The sequence below is a fragment of the Sarcophilus harrisii genome, chromosome 2, assembly GCF_902635505.1.
Source record: "Sarcophilus harrisii chromosome 2, mSarHar1.11, whole genome shotgun sequence".
Lineage (NCBI taxonomy): Eukaryota > Metazoa > Chordata > Mammalia > Dasyuromorphia > Dasyuridae > Sarcophilus > Sarcophilus harrisii.
In genome coordinates, this window is record NC_045427.1 from 552,279,948 (window position 1) to 552,296,606 (window position 16,659).

A 16,659-nucleotide genomic window follows, 5' to 3' on the forward strand; every position below is an offset into this window, starting at 1 on the left:
AGGCCGAGCCCCACACTGTGCTGACTAGAGGTTGCCCAGGCTGTGCCCCCTGCCATGTGGGTTTGTAGCTGCCCCCACAAAACCCCGAACTACAGGATGTAGCTGCAGGGCTGTGTTTCAGTCTCCCGAGTTACTTCCTGGTTTGAGTAGCTACAGCCAGGTCTTGTTAGGTTCTGGCATTTTTTAGAGTACCCTCTGTTCCAGGCTTTAATTTCTCTGCCAGTTACTGCTTTGTAATCAGGCAGAGCAGTCAGCCTATAGCAGAGTGGTCTCTATAACTTCTCTAGCCACAGAGATCACCCCCACCCCTGGTCTGCCCAGGACACTAGTCTCTGGCTGCTTATGTTAGTCTGTTTCTGGCCCCTCAGGACAAACCTTTCCTGGCCATCTTCCAGATTGACTTCAGCTGTTAAGTTGTATGCTTCTGATCTTCATGAATTTAAGCAGTGAAGAGCTATTTCTGAGGCTGGATAAAATAGTTGGTTATGAGGGGAATGAGAGGAGCTTAGAAAGTCGGGTGTGCCTTCTCCGCCATCTTGGCTCCGCCCTCGAATCATAATGGTTCTGTTTTAATTATTTTTAACACAACTTGTCTAGATGACTTGGTAGGATACCTTACAACTTTGCAAGGATAATAATAATTGTGAGGATTATTATTATTATAGTAGCATTTAAACAATGCTTTAAAGTTTGCAAAATAGTTTTACATGTATTATCTTATTTAATCTTTATAACAACCCTCGTGGGAAGGATAAGCACATTTTGTAGATGAGGAAACTAACATTTGAACAGGATCATTTAGCAAGCTAGTCGTGAGTCATAATTCTGATTTGGTCTTGCTGACTTCAACAGCAATTCTTTTCCATTCCACAGTTATCCTAGGTGGTTTCTATGTCGCAAATATGTTGCTAGTAGTATGCAGAGGGTGCTGGAATCACATCTGAGTTCTACTATTTTTTTTTAATTCATGTAACCTGTTTTTTTTTTTTTTTTGTTTGTTTTGTTTTGTTTTTCTATCCTTAGCTAAAACCCCATCTAACTATAAAAAGCTTTTCTGGTCCTCTTCAATAACTGATGTTTTCCTTCTGAAATTGGTACTTTCACAGAACTTTTATTAGTGTGAACAGGGAGGCCAATTGTGGGAACTAAATTGGTCATCTCTAGAAGCATGTGGATCACACCACCTGTTCTTCAACTAGTCTTCTTGCATAGTGATGAAGTTGCTCTTGAAACTATGCAAGGTGTGAAGCACTATGTGTGTGTGTGTGTGTGTGTGTGTGTGTGTGTGTGTGTGAGAAGATTTAATATGGTAGCATTCTTCTACACCAGAAATAGAAAGCCATAGACAGAAATTAAGGGAAAAAAACTAGTCAAATTTTAAAATGTGTTAATAATAACAAATAAAAATAACTGGAATTGCAGAATGCTTTAAAATTTGCAATGTGCTTTATAAATGTCAATTTATAATCAAAGGATACTTTAAGATGAAAAAATTAAAACTATTTCTAGTCATATAAAAAAATGCTCTGTCACTATTTTTTAGAGAATGCAAATAACACAACTCTGAAGTACCACTACACACCTCTCAGATTGGCTAAGATGACACAAAAAAAAGATAATGACAAATGTTGTAGTGGATGTGGGAAAATTAGACTACTAATACATACCTGATGGAGTTGTGAACTGATCTAACTATTCTAGAGAACAATTTGGAGCTATGCCCAAAGGGTTATCAAACTGCATAACTTTTGATCCAGCAGTGTCTCTACTGGATCTGTATTTCAAATATTATAAAAAGGGAAAAGGACCCATATGTGTAAAAATGTTTGTTGCAGCTCTTTTTGTAGTAACAAGGAACTGGAAAGTGAGGAGATGTCCATCGGTTGGGAATGGCTGAATAAGTTATGAATGGTACAGAATATTATTGTTCTATAAGAAATGATCATTAGGATGATTTCAGAAAGGTCTGGAGAGGCTTATATGAATTGATGCTAAGTGAAATGAGTAGAACCAAAAGAGCATGGTACACAGCAATAAGATTATGTGATGATCAACTCTGATGGATGGACATGGCTCTTTTCAACAATGAAATGATTCAAGCCATTTCTTTCTTTCTTTCTTTTGTTGAGGCAATTGGGATTAAGTGACTTGTCCAGGGTCACACAGCTAGTAAGTGTTAAGTGTCTGAGGACACATTTGAATTCAGGTCCTCCTGACTTCAGGGCTGGTCCTCTATTTACTGCAGCATCTAGGTGCTCCAACTCAGGCCATTTCCAATAGACCTGTGATGGAGAGAACCAACTGCATCCAGAGAAAGGAATGTGGGGACTGAATGTGGATCATAGCATAGTGTTTTCATCTTTTTTGTTGTTTTTTGCTTGCTTTTTTCCTTTTTTTTTTCCTTTTTGATATTTTTCTTATGTAGCATGATAAATGTAGAAATATATATTTTAAAAAGTCACATTTTACCCTCACAATTATTCAGGCTCGTGCTATTATTCAGTTGTTTCAGTCCTCTCCAGTGCTTTTTGACCCCAGTTGGGGTTTTCTTGGAAGAGATAGTGAAGCAGTCTGCCATATCCTGCTCCAGGTCATTTTACAGATGAAGAGACTGAGGCAAAAGAGGTTAAGCAATTTATTTAGGATCACACAGCTAATAAGTGTCTGAGGTCAGATTTGAATTCAGGAAGATGAGTCTTTCTGAATCCAGGATGGGGGATCCATTACTCATCTTGCTATCCCAAGCCAGGGAAGAAGGTACTATTATTACCTTATTTTACAGATGGGAAAATTAAGGTAGATAGAATGGTTAAATGGCTTGCCCAGGGTCCCATGGTTAATAAGTGTCTGAGACCAGATTTAAACTTAGGTCTTCTTGGTTCCAGCTTTAGCACTCTTTCCATTGCATGATCTATATGCCTCAATGGGAGGCAGGATGGATGGGGGTTGTGTTTCTGTAACACTCCTTGTCTCTTTGAGAATATGGTTGCATTAGAGACATGATCTCATTCTCTATCGTATCATTCCCAGAAGGTGGGAAGTGGGGAGGCCTCTATCGTTACATTTGACAGATGGGTAAAAACAGGCCTAGGAGGTCAATGATGCATTTGCAGAAATATGGGGAATCACTGGAAAGTCTGGGGACAGAACAGGAGTATTCTGGCTGAGTTTACAAAACTTAAAAACAAGTTGTTTAAAAGTGAAAATTTTAGTCAAAACTAAGTGTCAACACAGAAATCAAAGTAAAAGAAAAATTAAAATTAAATTTATTTTTAAAAACCAACCTTTTCTTTTTCTTTCCCTGAACTAAATCAAACTGGTGGTATGCACTGAAAGAGATCCAGAAGATTGCTGCAAACCATCAGTCAGCATGGGTTCCTTTCAAGATGAAAAGAGATTTTTTTAGGGCTGTGGCTCTCAGCCTAGGAAATGTGAACCAAACCTAAGAGGAAGGTGTGTTTCAACCAGAGATGGATCTGATTTTTTTTTTATGCTGTTTGCCTTTGGCAGGTAAGCCTAACAGTTTACCAAGGAGGCCAGGCTTACAGATGAAAGAAACCATGCTAAAATGATTAGAAATGGAAGAAGTATGATGAGCTTTGGAACAGAGCCCTGGCCCAACACTCCTTGGAGTGATTACATTTATGGCATTCTGCCCATCATAACAATAATGGAATTCTGCCAAGGGATCGATGTAGACAGATTTGCTCATACAGTCTGGCTCTTGTATACTGACTGCACTTGACATCCATCCTGATCTCAACAGGGAACCATGTGTTGTATGGCTAAGCTAACCTTACACAGCTTAAAACTTTCTTTATTACAGCTTTTAGCTGCTTCGTGGTCAAACAGCAACACTAAGCATGTGCTTTTAAAAGTTCCTTTTGGAAATTCAACCTTTCAGTTGAGAAAAACATGGATCATCCCTGATTCTTGTGTCAAGGTTTGAAAGTTTTCTGGAATCTCCCAATCGGAAAGCTGTTAGGATTTTTACTAGGTATTAACTGAGAAGACTCTAATGTCAAACTTTGAAGATTAGTCATTTTCTTGAAATCTTAGGCACTGAATGGTGAGTCAGGCTTTTTGAGTTTACTCCTTACTCTTTCCTCCAGCAGTGAGGGGACTACAGCAGTCACAAAAGAAGCAGAGATTTTGGGTAACCAGAGTGGCATCAACCTGAACATGAAATTTCCATTCAAAAGTGGAACCTATGCCTAGAACATTGTAGGCACCAAAAAATATACTTTGACTGTGACCAATAGCTTCATTATTTCTTTGTGACTCTTATTGACTTCAAGCATCATATCATCTTGCCTCAAACCAGCTCCACAGATAGTACAGCTTAGAAGGATCAAACTCAAAAGCCCTTGGAGGATAAATAAATTTCCGGGAGCATTTGGCATGTTCCAGCAACAACTTTGAAGGCTCCAGCCTTTCTGCAATTGCTGAATAAGGGATTTAGGTCTATTAGCTTCTTGAAACAGTGTTAATGCTAAAGATTAGCTTTTTAAGACCCCTGCTATTGATTTCCAAGTTGTTGGTGTGGGATTTCATTGTGTCTCTCAAGTGATTTCTCTGTCAAATGATCTCATAGCACTTTATTCTTTTATTCTCCTAATAAACTCTAACTTTAAATCTATTTATCTGTGCATATCTCCCATTGCCCCTTAACAGATTCTTTACTCAGTGACCATGTCAAGCCAAACAAACAAGTATTTATCAAGCACCTTTTATATGCCAGACACTGTTTTAGCCACTGAGTATACCAAGAAAGGCAAAAATCAAAGTCCTTGTTATTGAGAAGTGCAGAATCTAATGAAGGAGACAATATGCAAATAGTGTTATACAAATAAGATACATACAAGATAAGTTGGAGATCATCAAGAGAGGGAAGGCTCTAAGATTAAGGAAGACTGAGAGGCTACCTGGAGAAGCTGGGATTTTAGATGGAACTTGAAAGAAGTCAAAGATGTCAGGAGGTAGAGAATAGGAGAGAGAGCATTCCAGATAAAGAAGATGAATGAAAATGCCCCAGAGCTGATAATGTCACAACCAAGCAATAGCAATGAGAGCAGAGTCATTGGATCCTATGGTATGTGGGGAAGAGAAGGAGTATAAGGTATAAGAAGAATGGAAATATAGGAAGGGGCAAGGTTATGGAGGGTTGTCCTGCTTATCTTTTCATATTCATCAGCTTCTCCCCAAGTCCCAGTTTTATGCCTGATTTGTCATGGAGGTAGCCATAGGTTATCAAAGGCTATGTCAGTGGAGTGTAAAGTCTAAATAGGTTTTACCAACCTGAACAGGTTTCAAGTCTCACCTAGCACAACTCACAGAGTTACCCCAGGGAAATATTAAGGAATCAAAATCTAGTTTGGGGGAAGGAGCAACTACACTTAGAAAATTACACATCTTTTAAAGTACTAAAGGATCTTTCTCATATCCTAGCATCAGGAATTGTACATAGCAGATGTACAGTAAACACATTGAATGAATGAATGAACTAACAAACAAACAAATAAATAAATAAAGTAAATAAACAAATAATTGGCCATTAAGAAAGAATTAGATTTTTCTGCTGTTTGCTATGGTCATGATCACATTCAAACTCAATGTTCCGTGACTTGTTCACTGTGAATATATCTGGATATATGACAAGGAAAAACAAGGTTGTTCTTTTTATACCAGATATTTCTACAAATCAAAAAGAATTTCTTATTCATCACTACTAACATATCTAGTTTCATCATATTTGCAGCACTAGACTACTCCCTCCACCATAGATAGGAACCCAGAAAAGCTGCCACAGGTTTCAGGCACTCTGTTGGTCTGCACCTACCCAAAACCATTGCTCAGGAGGCACAATATAATTATGTTTGCTTATCAACCAGAAGACACATTAGTTCAAAGAAAAAGTTAAATAGGATATCAATAAAGAAAAGATCCCCTCCTATACATATTTGGTATACACTCCCCTGCAAGTTACCACTTCATTAATAAAGAATGGCATACAAAGAAAGAGTACAGGTTACCAGAGAACATGCATGCAAGTTCATATGCCAGGAGTCTAAAAGACTAATATATAAACATTGAGGGATTACTACACAAATCGGGCCACATGAGCATGGAACACACATAACTGATGCAACTAAGTCATATCTGAGAGCCAATGTAGTTTCAGAGGGTTGACATGTTTTCGGGCTGATAACTTTGGTAGAAATTTCAGGAGAAGAACAGAGGTCTGTACATAGAATTCATCAACTTGATCAAGGTTTTTGATACTTTTGTGAAGACATGTAGAAAATCATGATGACATTTGATTTTCCAGAGAAGCTCATCAGTATTGTATGCCAGTTTCATGATGACATACTTACATAGATTCTGGACAAAAGGTGATGCTTTCACACTTTCCCAGTTACCAATATAGTAAAGCAGGACTGTTTGATCCTTTCCATCCTTTTTAGCATTAAAATCAGATACTGTACTGATAGCAAACTAATTTGGAAAGGTACAAGCCAAGATTGAAGTGGAATTAAAGTTAGTGCATAATTTTTTTGTTTGCAAATGATTGTGTACTTAATGCAACCTCTAAGGCTGAAATGCAACAAAGTATGGACCAGTTTTCTGCCATTTGTGCTGATTTTTACCTGACAATCAACACTAAGAAAATAGAAGTTCTCTATTTTCTCCATTTCTAGTCATATGAAAAGGTGTTAGAGAAATCATCAGAGAAATTAATTGCATCAGAGAAATGCAATTAAGACAACTTTTAGATATTACTACACACTTGTGAGATTGGCCAAGATGACAGGAAAAGATAATGGCAAATGTTGGAGGGGATATGGGAAAACTGGGACACTGATACATTGTTGGTGGAATTGTGAACAGATTCAACCATTCTGGAGAGCAATTTGGAATTAAGCTCAAAAACTTATCATATTGTGCATACCCTTTGACCCAGCAGTGTTTCTACTGGGCTTATATGTGATGACCGCATTAGCACCCTGGATACCTCAGAATCAGCCAGAGTCAGGATAAGCAAAAGTCCTTAGTCTTTATTCTTGCTCTTAGATGCAGGATTGAATAGGATCCAAGCAGAATCTCCGTGACCACCTTCTCCCTTGTCTACCTCCAAGAGTGTCTCTGGCTAGTCTTACTGCACCCCCTAGTCCCTCCTATAGTCCTTTGTATACACCAATCATTGAGCCAGTACGGATAGTGGAAAGGACCATTTTCCAAGCATATGGCCATAGAGTATTGTCCAATTGGTAGTTAGCCTCAAGTGCTCAGTAGTCCTGACTTCAGTGCATTGACTCAGTAGTTTTATCCCTCTACACTTATATCCCAAAGAGATCTTAAAGGAGGGAAAGGGACCCACATGTACAAGAATGTGGCAGGCCTTTTTGTAGTGGCAAGAAACTGGAAACTAAATGAATGCCGGTAAATTGGAGAATGGCTGAATAAATTATGGTATATGAATGTTATGGAATATTATTTTTCTGTAAGAAATGACAAGTAGGATGATTTCAGAGAGGCCTGGAGAGACTTATATGAACTGATGCTAAGTGAAAGGAGCAAAACCAGGAGATCATTGTACATGGGAACAACAAGATTAAATGATGATAAATTCTGATGGACATGGCTCTCTTCAACAATGAGATGATTCAGACCAGTTTGAACAATCTTGTGATGAAGAGAGCCATCTACACCCAGAGAGGGGAGTATAGGAACTGAGTATGGTTCACAACACAGCATTTTCACTCTTTTTATTATTGTTTGCTTGCATTTTATTTTTTTCTCATTTTTTCCTGTTTTATTTGATTTTTCTTGTGCAGCAAGATAATTGTATAAATATGTATGCATGAAAAATAAAAGTACATTTGATGCCCCCCCCAAAAAATAGAGGTTATCCACTGCAACATCCATACATGAAACCATTACTTATTGCAAATAGAGAAATTTTGAATGCAGTTGATAAGTTGATAAGTTCAGTTATCTTGGCAGTATACTTTCCTGATTATGTCCGCATATGTAATGAGGTTGATGTACATGTATTGCCAGAGTTAACAGACTTTGGGAGGCTTCAAAAGAATATGAGCTAGTACAAGAGAGAAGAAATATTAGGCTACATGCTAAAATGAAGATCTACTGAGCCATTTTGATTATTTCACTCTTGTATACCTGTAAAATGTGGATAGACTACCAGCATGATGACAGGAAATTGAATCACTTCCATTTGAAATGTCTTAGTAAGATTCTGGACATTACTTGGCAAATGGACTGATATGTGATGCAGTAGATGGAGTATTGGCCCTAGAATCAGTAGGTCCTGAATTCAAATTTGACCTCAAACACTTATAAGCTATGTGATCCTGAGGCAATATTTGGTCTCAGGAAAAAAAAAAAAAAAGATTACCTAAGAAGATAACCTACTAGATACTGAGATCCTCTCTCAAGCTGAACTGCCAAGCATTAAAACCCTATTTCTGAGAGAGCAAGTCTGATGGGCTTTTCAAAAGCCAAATGTACATTTACTTAAAAAGACTATTTTTTGGAACGTTTGCCCTCAAAAGGAGGTTTGAAGTAGTAATGCAAGGATACTTTCAAAATCTCTCTGAAAAACCTTGGAAATGATTGTGAAACATGGGAGATGCTGTACCAGCATGGCATGCCCCCATTAAAGAAGACTGTGCTCTATCATAAAAGCAGAATTAGAGAAGTACAAAGAAAATGTGAGATGTATAAATCTACCAGTCTCTCCATCCCAAGTGTTCAAATTGGATTATTTGAACCTGATCTGTGGTAGAAATTTCCAACCTCATATTGAGTATCAGCCACAGTGAAAAATCCTCTACCTTGAACCCAACATCGTGATGTCACTGGTCCTCTGAGTAAGAAGGGTGAACAACTTATTCCCTATCACTACAACTTCTTCTTATCTCTCCAGTTCAACCTGCACATTCCTACCAAACTTCCTAAAATAATGTTTCATCTTTTCACTATGTTGATCAAAAACTGACAATACTTCCCTATTTCCTAATAGCTAGAGGCTAAAATTTTCTTGGATTTTAAATTCATTTATAATCTGTTTCTATCCTCATTTGACTAACTTTATTTTTGGCTACTTTATATTAAGGCCTATGGCTTTACTGTTTTCTTCATATAATGCAACTCAATCCCTTAATTTGGGGTTTTTGTGTTACAGAATATAAGAGTAAGTAAAAGATTCCTTTTTAAAATGACCATAAAGAAAAATATGTGGAAAATATTCACATTCAACCATATACAAATATATGTACCCACAATCAGATGATAAATACTCAAGTATTTTTCTTTTACCAAAGAACTGCTTTTCTGTGGCCTTTTTTCCCCCTAAATCAGAAGTTCCCTTGATATCATTCATGGGTCTAGTGCAACACAAAGAAAAACAGATGGGAAGTAGATTGGGTTTAAATCCTTACATAAAAAACCCATACTGATATCTTCAACTATTTACAAGATGCAATGGCTATTAATAATGATATTTATGAGTGACCACCCTCTCTTTTTGTTTATTGGAAGGAAATTGGATGTTAAAAAATCCATTAGTTCAAACTTCCTTCCAAAGTCTTTTAAATTGCTAAAGCAAAGATGGGAGAAATATCTATAGTTAATTAAATCTTTAATTGATGTTTATTATACCCAGTGTATTAACTTTAGGCTAAATTTATGACAAAATAGAATTTGTTTTTATGCATGCTATGTACCCTTTATGGTACATTGGGGCCTCTTGAAAAATCGATGTGTGCAGTAAATATAAACCTATTTTATAGGACTTTTAGAAAAGGAGGCTATGTGGAGTAACAGTAAGAGCAGCATACTATAATAAAGAGACAGGATTATAATTTTGACTTTGTCACTGGTGATTAGATTTTAGAATTGGTCATTGCTATAGAAAATGATAAGGGATGTGGCAATTACTTCACTGTAATACAATCTTCCAGATTTCTTCTATTACTATGGGATTACATGACTGACTCAGCATATTCAGGGCATTATTTAAGATTTAACTTTAAATGTTGCCAATGAATTTGGAGGAGAGGAAGATATGACAAGAAATATCTTGTAGGTAATCTTTCCAAAATAAAGCTTGGCCATGAAGCTTGTAATTTTCTTCAGCACCTAGGGCCCCCAACCTTGGATCACCTATCTTTCTTTGTAGTCTTTTTATATTGGAATATCCTTCTTCCATGCTGGGTTTTGTTTTTTTTTTTAATAGTCTTTTATTTACAGGATATATGCATGGGTAACTTTACAGCATTAACAATTGCCAAACCTCTTGTTCCAATTTTTCACCTCTTACCCCCCCCACCCCCTCCCCTAGATGGCAGGATGACCAGTAGATGTTAAATATATTAAAATATAAATTAGATACACAATAAGTATACATGACCAAAACGTTATTTTGCTGTACAAAAAGAATCAGACTCTGAAATATTGTACAATTAGCTTGTGAAGGAAATCAAAAATGCAGGTGTGCATAAATATAGGGATTGGGAATTCAATGTAATGGTTTTTAGTCATCTCCCAGAGTTCTTTTTCTGGGCATAGCTGGTTCAGTTCATTACTGCTCCATTGGAAATGATTTGGTTGATCTCGTTGCTGAGGATGGCTTGGTCCATCAGAACTGGTCATCATATAGTATTGTTGTTGAAGTATATAATGATCTCCTGGTCCTGCTCATTTCACTCAGCATCAGTTCGTGTAAGTCTCTCCAGGCCTTTCTGAAATCATCCTGTTGGTCATTTCTTACAGAACAGTAATATTCCATAATATTCATATACCACAATTTAGTCAGCCATTCTCCAACTGATGGACATCCATTCAGTTTCCAGTTTTAGCCACTACAAAAAGGGCTGCCACAAACATTCGTGCACATACAGGTCCCTTTCCCTTCTTTATAATCTCTTTGGGATATAATCCCAGTAGTAACACTGCTGGATCAAAGGGTATGCACAGTTTGATAACTTTTTGAGCATAGTTCCAAATTACTCTCCAAAATGGTTGGATTCGTTCACAACTCCACCAACAATGCATCAATGTCCCAGATTTCCCGCATCCCCTCCAACAATCATCATTATTTTTTCCTGTCATCTTAGCCAATCTGACAGGTATGTAGTGGTATCTTAGAGTTGTCTTAATTTCATGCTGTTTTTCTTACATTGATGAGTTCTTTCTGGTGTTTCCATTTTGGTTACAGGACCAGCCAGATTTCATTCCTTTCCTGGATCTCTTGTTAACTTTCTGTATTTTAATATGCCCCTGAACACATTCTTTTACTTTGCCAATCATTCCCATATTTCCTTCCCTTCATTCCCATCTTTCCCCCTTCCTTTTTGGTGTTTTCTTTCCCTGTTAAAATGTAAGCTGCTTGAGGGTTATAAGTGTTTTTCTTTGGGTTTATATCCTCATTGTTTTACAAAGTGACTTTTACACAGTGTGTTCTCAATGTCTTTTTGCCTTGCTTGCTTTTATTATTTATGGGATTAGAGCTGCCTTGGTAAAAACAAAACAAAACAAAACAAAAAAACCCTCTATCACCATAATTATCTATTCATGGATATAGAGAAATGCCAATTTGGACAAGAGGAACTCGAATTCCCAGAGCATACATAATAGTTTATAGTTGGACATACAAATGACAGACATGGCATTATGTCTATAGCAATCAAAGGTTTTATGAAGACTTGTGAGATTTGTTGACTCTGAATATCCATTGATCCTATTTCAGGCTTGGTATTCATCAAATATCTATACAGGCACCTAAAGACCCTTTTGCTGGACTTCCACTGAATGATATAGAAAACTGACCATTCTCTGGTGCTGAAAAAGCCAGACCTTGAGAATCTGTAAATGGTTGAAATGGGTTATACTATCAAAGGATGACATGTCCTCAAAGATATTTCTGATCTCTGCATAGTTCTTTTATTTCCAATAGAAAGTACCAGCTACCAAAGATAATTATATCATGGGGATAGGGGGATGGAAAGACTGGATGGTAAGGAAGTGTTTGAGCCTTAGCCTTATCACTTGAATTAGTTTATAATGGTCCAGTTGTACTATAAGAATCCAGACCACCCTAAGCATGTCAGAGAATTTTATCAGCAGAAAAGGACAGCATTTTTTTTTTTTTGCTGATTTAAGACCACTTTAGGATCTTTTTCCTTCTGCTATTGTTGCTTGTTATTTTTATCCATGGTCCTGTGTTTCTTCAACTTGATACTTTTGACTGTGCCTTCAGATTTCCAATTGGAAATAGTTCTTCGTAATTAAAAAGATCTTGCACACAAATTTCAAATAAAGCTTAGATTAAAAGGGAAACAATTAAATAGGAGAAAAATCTTTGCAGCAAGTTTTTTAGATAAAGGTGCATTTTCTAAGATATATAAAGAATAAATTCAGATTTATAAGAATAAGAGATAATACAATTGAAAAATGGTCTAAGGATATAATTAGACAATTCTTGAGAGAATAAACCCAAGCTGTTTGTCATATGAAAAAAAAAAAAAAAAGCTCCAAATCACTACTAAGTAGAGAAATATAAATTAAAACATTTTTGAGACTCCATCTCATGAACATTATATTGGCAACGTTTACACAAAAGTAAAATTTATAAATGCAGGAAGGGCTATGAAAAAACAGGCACATTGATGTACTATTAGTATACTTATGAATGGGCACTAACATTCTGGAAAGAAATTTGTAATTATACCAAAAAATGTTACTACATAGTGAATTTGACTTAACTGTGCTACTGGTAGGCTTATATCCAAAAATGATTAAAGAAATGGAAAAAAGTTTCATATTTACAAAAGCCCTTAAAGCAGTTATTTTTGTGATGTTTAAAATAACAAAAATACCTGGCAACTAAAGAGATGTCCATCAATCGAGGAATAACTTAATAAATTATGGTACATGACTTTGATGGGATATGTTATGTCTAATGCTTAGTCCAGATCCTGACACATAGTGGGCATTTAATAAATGTTTATTAATGGATTGCAGTGTTGTAGGAAATGAAAGATGACTCCAAAGAGATATGGAGAGACATGCATGAAGTATTGAAGAGAGAAATGTATACTTTAGCATCAATATTATAAAAATAAAAAATTGTGAAGACTTATAAACTAACTTATGCAAAAAAATGAATTAAGCAGAACTAGGTGAATAGTCTTTATAATATGGACAATAACCTAAAGACAAACCACTTTGAAAGCAGTTAAAATTATGATCAGTGAAATGACCATGCCTGTTTTCAGAGGAAATATTCTGTTCACTTTCTGAAAGAGAAGTGATGAATTTTAGGGTACCAAATATGTCACAAACGTTGTTTATAGATAGCCTATGGGGGAATTTGTTTTGCTTGATTATACATATATTACAAAGGATTTCTTTTTTTTTCCCACTTTCTCTCTAATGGGAAGATAGGGAGAGAAAATAGATTTCTATGAATTAAAAAAAAATAAACACCTAAAATAGAGAGGTTAAGTGGGGCTATTGATGCAGAACATTGCATACTGTTTCAAAAGGAGTAACTGTATAGTTAGTTTTTATTAATTATTTTGTTATGAGGGAGCTCTCAAAGGGCAGGGTAATCTGGAAACATTAGTAATGTAAAAACAGAACACACCAATAAGCCTTTAAAAAAAACTAATCTAATTCAAACCCCCAGTCTGGTCTCCTAAGATAGTGTTTCAGTACTACACACATAACAATTTCTCCCTCTTTTCTCTAGGCCCTTTCACCTCTAGCTCTTGATTTTTCACTGCCATATTGGCCTCTACAAAATCATCAAGCAAAGGCATTTTCTTAAAAAAACAAGTCACATTCTCCTTTATCCTTCAAGTCACCTGAGAAACCAATGTTGTAGCCTGGGAATTTTGTAATCACTCAGCCTCATCATCTCAATAAATGGATATCAGAAGTTAGATACGTGGCCCCAGACTCAATTGTCTATCATTTAAGTAAGAGGAATTCCTCAGTAGTGTTTTGGTGGGCTCCTTCTTATCTGATCAGAAGTATATGTAGTCTTTAGAGATATTCGGTGGGAGATAACTACTGAGCCTGATGACTGAAATGTGGGACACAGTACAATTAAGTCTTCAAACACTCATAACAATACTCATGAAGTCTAAGTCACCCTACCCTTGGCATTATGTTAGCTGATATTTACAGTCACTTAATACCCAAGTAAAGAACCCTGGAAAGAAACTCTATTTCATCCTAGATTGTTAAAATCATCATCGACTTCTAAGCAATCCTATATAGCAATAATAATTAACTCTGCTACAGAATTGCCACCATCCCAATAATATGACCTAATATTAATGACAACAGACTATAAAAATATATATTTCATTTTATTATCTATAACATTCATCATGGTTTCAGGGATAGGTGTGTGCATATGTTTCAAGACAGTCTTCTGATTAAGTTATTTCCCAGATCATGTCACATCAGATTGGGTCCATCTATTTTTTGCCACATCTTTTTTTTTCTTTTCTGCTCACCACTCCTCACTCTGACTTTCATTGATTTGCCAAAAATAGGTCCTAGCCCAAGCTTCACTTGGTCATTGAGCCCTGAGGACTAAGAGTTAATTTAAATAGGATTTTTTTCTATTTTGGCTATAAAGCCTGGGGGTTTCACCCTCCCAGAGGCCATTCTTTGCCTCATTTCTTACCTAGTTTTAATCAGTGAATGGGTTTTGTCTTAAACAGCCTGAGAACTGCAAAACACCTTAGCTTAAAAAGGCCACCCACTATATCCAAAGCCTGGTCTATATCTGGTCACTGGACAGCCTTCCCTCACTTAAATACAATTCACTTGCAAATTGTTACTTCACCTTCTTGATATCATAGTTCTCTTCTAGAAAGAAAGATAAACGATAAGTGTTCATCACCTCTCACAAAGTGGCCATTCAGAAAAAAAAAATCACCGGGCACTACAAGAACTGTATAAAAATTGCCTTAATATTCTTGTTCTTCTCCCTTTTGTTTCTTTTGTTATAGGTAAGGAATTATGTTTGTTTAGTCTTTGCATATTGTCTTTTTCATTGGCCTGAGATTTATTGAAATGCAGGGAGGAAAGGAGGAAAGGAGGGAAAAGGATGGTATTTCTCAATGGGTAGATATTGATCCAAGATACTTATCAATAAACCCACATAGATCATATCTTTTATACTAACTACATGAGCATTGTCATCTAGAATGGAGCAGAACTAGGATATAGAAGTAACCAATTGTTTAAGAACCTCAAGAACCTTTTGGTGTAAAATGGAATACATAACCCCTGGGTTAAGTGTGGCTTGCTACTTCCTGATTTTTATTCTGGAGCCAGATCAGGCAAGTAGCTAGTAGCAACTTCTTGTGGTTAAACATATATGTGTAAAACATATTTATTCAATCTATAGAAGTAGTTTTTAAAATTATTATTATTTTACTGAGTAAATGTATATACAAGGTGTCCTGAAAGTTTTTGTGTAATATTAAGCTTTAATAGGTTAATACCACACTAAAAATTTTGGGATGCCTAGTATAACTTGCAGCTAGATATAGGCAAAAATAACTTTTGCTAGTTGTGCATGTGCATTTTCAAAAGCCTAACAATAATTCTGATGAGGTCTTGAATGATGGGTGTGGTGGACAGGAAACTGAAGAATTGATAAAAATTATTCCCTGGGGCAGGCAGAAAGGAGGCGCTGATAATCCAGATCAGTTTAGTTCCCTGGTCCCACCCACTGGAGATAACCAGTCAGAAATCCAAATTATGTCAAGTCCCTGAGGTTAAATTCTCCCTATAAGACAATTTTTAGCCCATGTCATAGTTGTTTTCCTTTGGGTCAGTCCCTCAAGATGCTCTGACTCTTGGTATCTTTCTCCTTACCTCTCCTCCCCAATGCCAAGTAGTATCACCTCTAACTTCACTATGCTTCCCAATCCCACTTTTCCTCCTAATTAACTCTTTTAAGGTGCTAAAATTTTCATGATTTAAGTGCCCTATTAAGGGCAGGCCCCAGCCTCATGGGGTGCTCCCTTTCTATGGGATAATTGTGAGGTCCACCAAGGAACTTGGCTTTCATATACTCTCCCATTCTATTTCATTTTTATCATTCCCAGTTTCTATTATATCCCTTCATTTTGTCTGTAAACTATTGCTCTAAATTAATTTGCCTTTTGGTAAAGAGAATGGCCATTGTGAATTCTTCATATGACTGAACCCCAACTTTTGGTGTCTGCCATCATTTGGTGTCAAACTCCACACATCAATCACATGACCCCAAGGGGGTTCACATCCTATAAGGTGAGAACAACTAACCTACATATTTTATTTGGAAATTAATCAACTGCTATCACTTAGCTTCTTGCCTTGATCTGACATTTAATGCTGTAGAAAAAGAGCCTAGAACACTGGAAGGAATGAAGGATATGAGTACTGCTTCTGACACTAATTAATTGCTATCCTTAGAAAGACATTTACTGTCTCAGTACTTCAGGCTACTTTCTAGGACTTTTCTACTAATTTAGACAGGTTGGTTGTTGGTACAAATTACCTTAACAAGAGTTCTCACTGATGGGAAAATCACAGCCTTTATCTTTTTGAGTTTTATTGTAGCGTGTA